This window comes from Lactuca sativa, chromosome 3 (genome assembly GCF_002870075.4).
Source record: "Lactuca sativa cultivar Salinas chromosome 3, Lsat_Salinas_v11, whole genome shotgun sequence".
Taxonomy (NCBI): domain Eukaryota; kingdom Viridiplantae; phylum Streptophyta; class Magnoliopsida; order Asterales; family Asteraceae; genus Lactuca; species Lactuca sativa.
This window is the reverse complement of record NC_056625.2, coordinates 107,370,040-107,376,509: the sequence shown is the minus strand read 5'-3', so window position 1 is coordinate 107,376,509 and position 6,470 is coordinate 107,370,040. Positions and strand designations below refer to the sequence as shown.

At 30.3% G+C, this 6,470-nt stretch overlaps 1 long non-coding RNA gene across 1 annotated transcript; it reads right to left on the bottom strand.

The window, feature by feature from the left end:
* Positions 1–2,263: 2,263 nt before the first annotated feature.
* LOC111897508 (uncharacterized) lies at positions 2,264–4,511 on the bottom strand. Its single transcript, XR_002852287.3, has 4 exons — positions 4,007–4,511; positions 3,826–3,905; positions 3,480–3,598; positions 2,264–2,463 (listed from the first exon to the last, which is right to left on the bottom strand). It is a non-coding gene; the product is annotated as an uncharacterized LOC111897508 (long non-coding RNA).
* Between the last annotated feature and the right edge of the window lie 1,959 nt (positions 4,512–6,470).

The window sequence follows — 6,470 nt, the reverse complement described above, 5'->3', positions numbered from 1 at the left end:
AGATCGATTACATGAGAAGATTAAGGAATGTTGATCACATATGATCGATAATCTTGGTAGAAGAATCGAAGTAGATGAAGATGTTCTTGAAGATGACGTGAAAATGACGCTAATTGTGTATCACATCTGGTAGTAAGGTTATATTTAAATTAGTGACTAATATACCCTTAATTAACTAATCAGTTAGATTAATTACTGTTAATTGGTTTCTTTTATAAGCCACAAGATCAATTTGATGAAAAGCTAAGATTTGGTTCCCATGTCTCACAAAATATAGCTGGTCTCAAATGAACCTCTCTCTCTCTCTCTCTCTCTCTCTATATATATATATATATATATATATATATATATATATATATATATACACATACTAGTGGGGTACCCGCACGATGCAGCACGACATATAATTTTTCCAGTGATTGATTTCTAACAGCAATTAGTTTTTCGTTCCGTAAACTTATTCAGGGAAAAATAAAAATACGTTGTTTTGGGTTAAAAATGAAAATACATTGTCATTTTGGGTTAGATGTATAAATATATTATTGTTTCACATTAAAAATAATAATATATTGGTTTTTTTGGTTAAGAAAAATGTACACACGGTTTTGTCTTAATGTGGTTGTGTTTATGTTGTACATTCCTTAATGATATTAAACTTTTGGTCATAAACACATGGTATACCCTTTTGTTTTTTTAACCTCAATTAAAACCTAATATACAACCTGTGTACGTAACAACGGAATTTGGTATGAATAGGGGTGAGCATAATAACCAAAATACCGAACCAAAACCAAATTAACCAATATAAACGAACTATAATAACCGAACCATTTTAAAAACCGTTGGTTCGGTTTCTAATTTTTGTTAACCGATAACTAACGGTTCGGTTATGGTTTTATAGTTTAACCGAACCATTATTAATCGAACGCTAACTTTATTTTTAATATATATAAATTATAGATTATTTATAAAATAATATAGTAAAAATTATTTAAGACCCATTAAAATTTCAAACTACAATCCATTAATCCTAACTTATCATGAGACGAACGAGCAATCAGACCATCAAAGGCTGATCGTGCAGACACACACAATATTACAATCATACATTGAGTTAGACTGTTGATTAATATTGTAATTCCTAATCGGCTAATTCTAAAATTTGTAAACATTATTCACAATTAGTTTAATCTTCATACTCATAATCCTAACTGAAGACTTCTCACACCGTTAACCATAATCAAAGATTGTTTTGACTTTATTGTCCTATTCGAAGGATTTTTTTGACTTAATAATAAGGACTTCTATTTAAGTTAAACTTTTGGTTCTTCTTGACTCTCTGATATTAAGAACGTTTTTTTTCTATTTTTTTGGATTTATTTATTTATTGTTTTTAACTTAATCACATTGAATGTATGAGTGACTGACTTTTTCTTATCTAGATAACATGTAATATGAATGTTTAGCTATTTTAATAGTTTTTTTTATTTAATCGCATTGAACGTTTATGATTGTTTGACTTTATTTTAATATTAATATCAATTATCAATATATGAAATTATTGATGTCAATTTTTTTAATGTGTTATATTTTTATTTAATTTTTCTTATTTTGAATGTGACTATGTGTTATTTCACTCTAAGTATTAAATGTACACATTTTATTTTATTACTATAAGTTAGGTTACAAATATTGGCATCAAGGACTTTTTGGTATTCTATTTTCATTTTTTATGTCAATGTACTTTCACCATTTATATTATTTTGAACATTATTGTTAACCAATATTAACCATTAACCGATAAAAACCATTAACCATATCCAATGGCTACCAAAATTCATTAACCAATCATAATGGTTATGGTTCGGTTTTAACCAATAACCGAACCAAACCGCCCCATACACACCCCTAGGTATGAATTTCAAATTTTTATTTAGTTTCTTTTTAAAAAATGTCTTGTATAAAAATTATATTAAGCAAAAAATAATATAAGTGATACAAACAATAAAAATAATTTACAAAACATAGTAGGTTTATAAAATTCATTGATGGGTATTTAACAAAACTTTATTCTTATTTATCTGTTATTTGATCAATTGCTTTCCTCATCTAAATTTTTATATTTGAATGCGTTATTGATATGTATTAATTTCCATCTACATATCAGACAATTTATATTATTGTTGATGAAAACAACCAGTTAGCAAGTACATAACATGATTGTCAACTAAACGTAAACTTAAAATTGCGAAACATTAATTCTTGTACTTCACATATAATTTAAATATGAAAATCACCACTCCGAGCAAGTATGACAACCTATTATAATGACCCCACGACATCTAGGATAAACATATCTATTACTATATATGCCTCTATTACATAAAAAACCCAAATCCAAATGTTCCATCACCGTCGTTCCAAATATTTCTTTGCGCCAATTAAGAACAATCGTAAAAGGCCCTACCAAAGTGAAAGAAATCAGATATATGTGATCAAATCACTCTTTACGTATATGAACATTAATTGAAGTAATATGGAGTAAATGCAAAGTAGGATTCTACCCCCTACACACCTACATTCCCTGAGAAATTACGAAAGTAGTCAAATAAATACATAGAGGACATACACAATGACATTGACACAAACAATCACATACATAAATGCTTGGTCACAAACATATACATACACAACCAATTGATGTGTAGAAGGAAAAAAGTACCAAATGGAATTTAATTAACTACTATGTTTATTTTCGTATACTAATACTAAATAGACGTAAAAGCTTACAAATATATATATATATATATATATATATATATATATATATATATATATATATATATATATATATATATATATATATATAAGTGAAGATAAACCAAGGTTGTTGGAGGCACACACCCGGATAAATCTGAAAACTATCATCATGTTAGAGAATAGTTTTTTTGGTGATAATTAAATGAAAAAGATTAAAGATTTTGAAACTCATCGGTTAAGTTCAACATGAACTGGTACCAAACTAACCTACAATGTAACATGATGCTCCTTATTTATGATTCAATTTCAATTTCAACCGCTACTCTGCAAATTCAGTATCGGTATTGTCTCCATATGTTTGTCTACTTGTTGAAGTAAACTACAAGCTTCATTCAGTTCAAGAACATAAAGAAAGCTTTAGACATTAAATTGAGCTATTTACTATGTTAAAATTCTTGATTTTTTCTTTCCATTTCCCCAAATATAGGCTCAGTTTCTCAAATGTTCTATAAAAATGAAACAACAAACAAACAATTAGTCATTCATTGATAGTCATTCTCTCCTTCAGAGAGATTAGTTCTTCATCTAAACCCTTAACATAAAGAGAGGTATTACCAATAGAAGGAAAGCTCATAAATTAGTAAAGTGGTCAAATTAATATGAATATGATTACACATAAACTTCTAAAATCTAACTCGATCAAATTGAATATATAATACCTTCATCCGAGCACTAAGAGCTGAATTAGTTGCTTAATTATTCTGAAACATAGTTGGGACGCATTCCTGAAGTAGATCTCGATGTAAAAACTCTTCTTATTTTGACCCCCCCATTCACCCTTGCATGTAAAAAAGGATTCAAAATGTAAAACTTTGATGTTGAACCTAAAATCCCTAATTTTGTTCAAATTCTAACCCCCATTCACATACTGAAACCATTAAATCCATCAATCTCTCCCTTAATCATAAAAAGACAATTCGGTAAACCAAAATACTAAAAATTAAATGAAATGCAACTTAGTATTCCAAAAAAGAACCAAGAAGGAGGATGCATTTACTTTGTTACCTTTTATTCCAACAAGAATTGTTGATGTAGATAAGGAGAAATTGAAATATCGTAAGCATTTTGATGGTGTTCTGCAAGCCCTAATCATAAAAGTTATAAAAATTGAACCCATGGATAGAGAAAATACATGGAGAAAGGACAAAGTAAAATATCATTCATGTAGAGTGAGAAAGGGAAACACCTCAAGATCTTTAATTTGGATTTCTTGCTAACAAAACATCATTGATTAGGTCGACATAGGAGGGGGAAGAAAAGGAGAGTAGCCAAAACGGGTGCAAATGTTAGTTAGTAAACAATAGAACTGGGAGAAACACAACCTCGCCTTTACTAAGGTTTCTTTCACTGAATGTCCAAAACCGAGCACATACCTTACCTTCTTTCATTTGGATTTCTTATCCATGCTTCCATTTGTGAGGGAAGAGAACGGGTGGAGACAACGGTCATATGCGGTTCGTGATGCGAGGGTGAAGAGTGTGTTATTGTTGTGATGGTAGTGTAGGAAGAAGTAGAAGCAAGGCGGTAGAGGGGCGCTGGTAGACGTAACGACAACATCAGGAGGGTGGAGGTAGAAGTGGTGTCAGGAGGTTGGTGGTTTTGGAGGCCTGCCCGAGATTGAAGAGAGTAAAGAGGAATACGGAAGAGATTTAGGAGAAACGACGGCTGAAGATGTGCAGCGAATTTTAGGGTTTTCACATAAGGATTAAGGATGTAAGACCCTAAGTTACAAATGTGATGCGTGTGTATATATTTGTAATGTAAGCTTAATAAGATTATACATGGTGGATTAATAATTTTTCCTCTTAATTTTCAAGAAACATGTAATATAATTTATATAATAGTAAAGATATATTAGTTTTTGATCTGTTCAGATTCACATTGTGAATCTGAATAGATTTACAGTGTGATTCTGAACAGATCAAATTTTATTATTATTATATATATATATATATATATATATATATATATATATATATATATATATATATATATATATATATATCGAATTTAATATCAACTGAAAGAAGATAAAAAGTTATGATAGGTATTTTCAGATTTTTATCAATAAAGAATATACTCTAAATGTTAAAAATATAATGGTTCCTTGGTTCTAAGGTTTAAAATGATTCATTGTTGAACTTATATATGTATATGTATATATATATATATATATATATATATATATATATATATATATATATATATATATATATATATAGAGAGAGAGAGAGAGAGAGAGAGAGCTAGGTTCAAATATGGATTGATGTTTATTGTGCGGACGTGTGGACAATGTTATTATGTGAGGATGACAAAGAAAATATGTTGTTTGATAATATGGATATGTTCATTCTTACATAACTACTGTCATTATCACACATTCTCACGAATTGAATCGTCAATAAGGTTATTATAGACATTTTATTATTATTCATATTCTGTCAGAATGTTTATTGAGTTGTATTCTATAAGAATGAAAATGAGTGAAAAACATTGCGTGAGAACAAAAAATGAATAAAAATTAATGAGTATGCATAAAAATGACAATACTTGTATGTGGTTGAACGTATTCATATTACTCAACAACCTATTTTGTTAGTAATTCTCAAAGAATAGCATTGTTTACACGTCCGTACAATAGTTGTCCATCTACATTATAACCTAGCCCTATATATATATATATATATATATATATATATATATATATATATATAATTTTGTCTTCCAGTCTTTTGTTGGTTTTCGGAGGGTCTTGGAAAAGTGTGGTCTTTTTGGGACTGATCGAAATGATACTATCTTTTTTTTCCACCTAGATTCGCTTTAGACCGTTTTGATCTCGGACATATATATAAAATCATATGTTGTCATGACATGCATTGTAATGCCTAGTTCCCGGTATGATTTATCTTTGCAATTGTTATGTTTTTCCTTGGAGAACTCGGCGAGTTGGAAGCCTAAACTCGTTGAGTAGAAGTTGTCCTGACTGCGGGGTTTCATGAGGCAACTCGACGAGTTGAGGTGTCTCAACTCGGCAAGTTGGCTGCTCATGAGGAAATCCTAATTTTAGGGTTTTGCATCATATTTAAACACCTTAAGTATTAGGTGTTGGCCTCATTTCCAACCTCTATAGTGCCTAACCCTAATCTCGAAACCCTAAAGCCTTTTTGAGTGTTGTGAGCTCTTTGTGAGTGTATTTTGGTGTGTTTGAATCCCTTGGAAGATAGAGAAGCTTGGTGCAAAGTGGTGATTCAACTAGGAGCCTTCAAGATCTTGATTCTTTGCACCATTTCTAGCATATTTCGGGTATAAAGTTCTAACATTGCTCAATATTTGATTAGATATCTTTTTGGGTTGGTTTTGATGCTTTTAGCCATGTTTGGGTGATTGGTGGGGTTGAAGGACGTCCCAAGTGATATTCTTCTAGATCTATGGTCCTCTTGCGCTCTTTTGGCATAAAGGTGCCAACTTTATGGTCTTAAGGGCTCCATTCATGCATTAAGTCCATCTTATGGCTTCTTTTGAACATTTGAGCTTCTTCTAAGCATACTTGAAGGTAAAGTTGGAAACTTTACATGGTATTTCAACTTTTAGGGGTAGATCTACAGTTTAGGGTTATGCCTTTGGTGATTTAGTGCTTATTGATTAAGTCC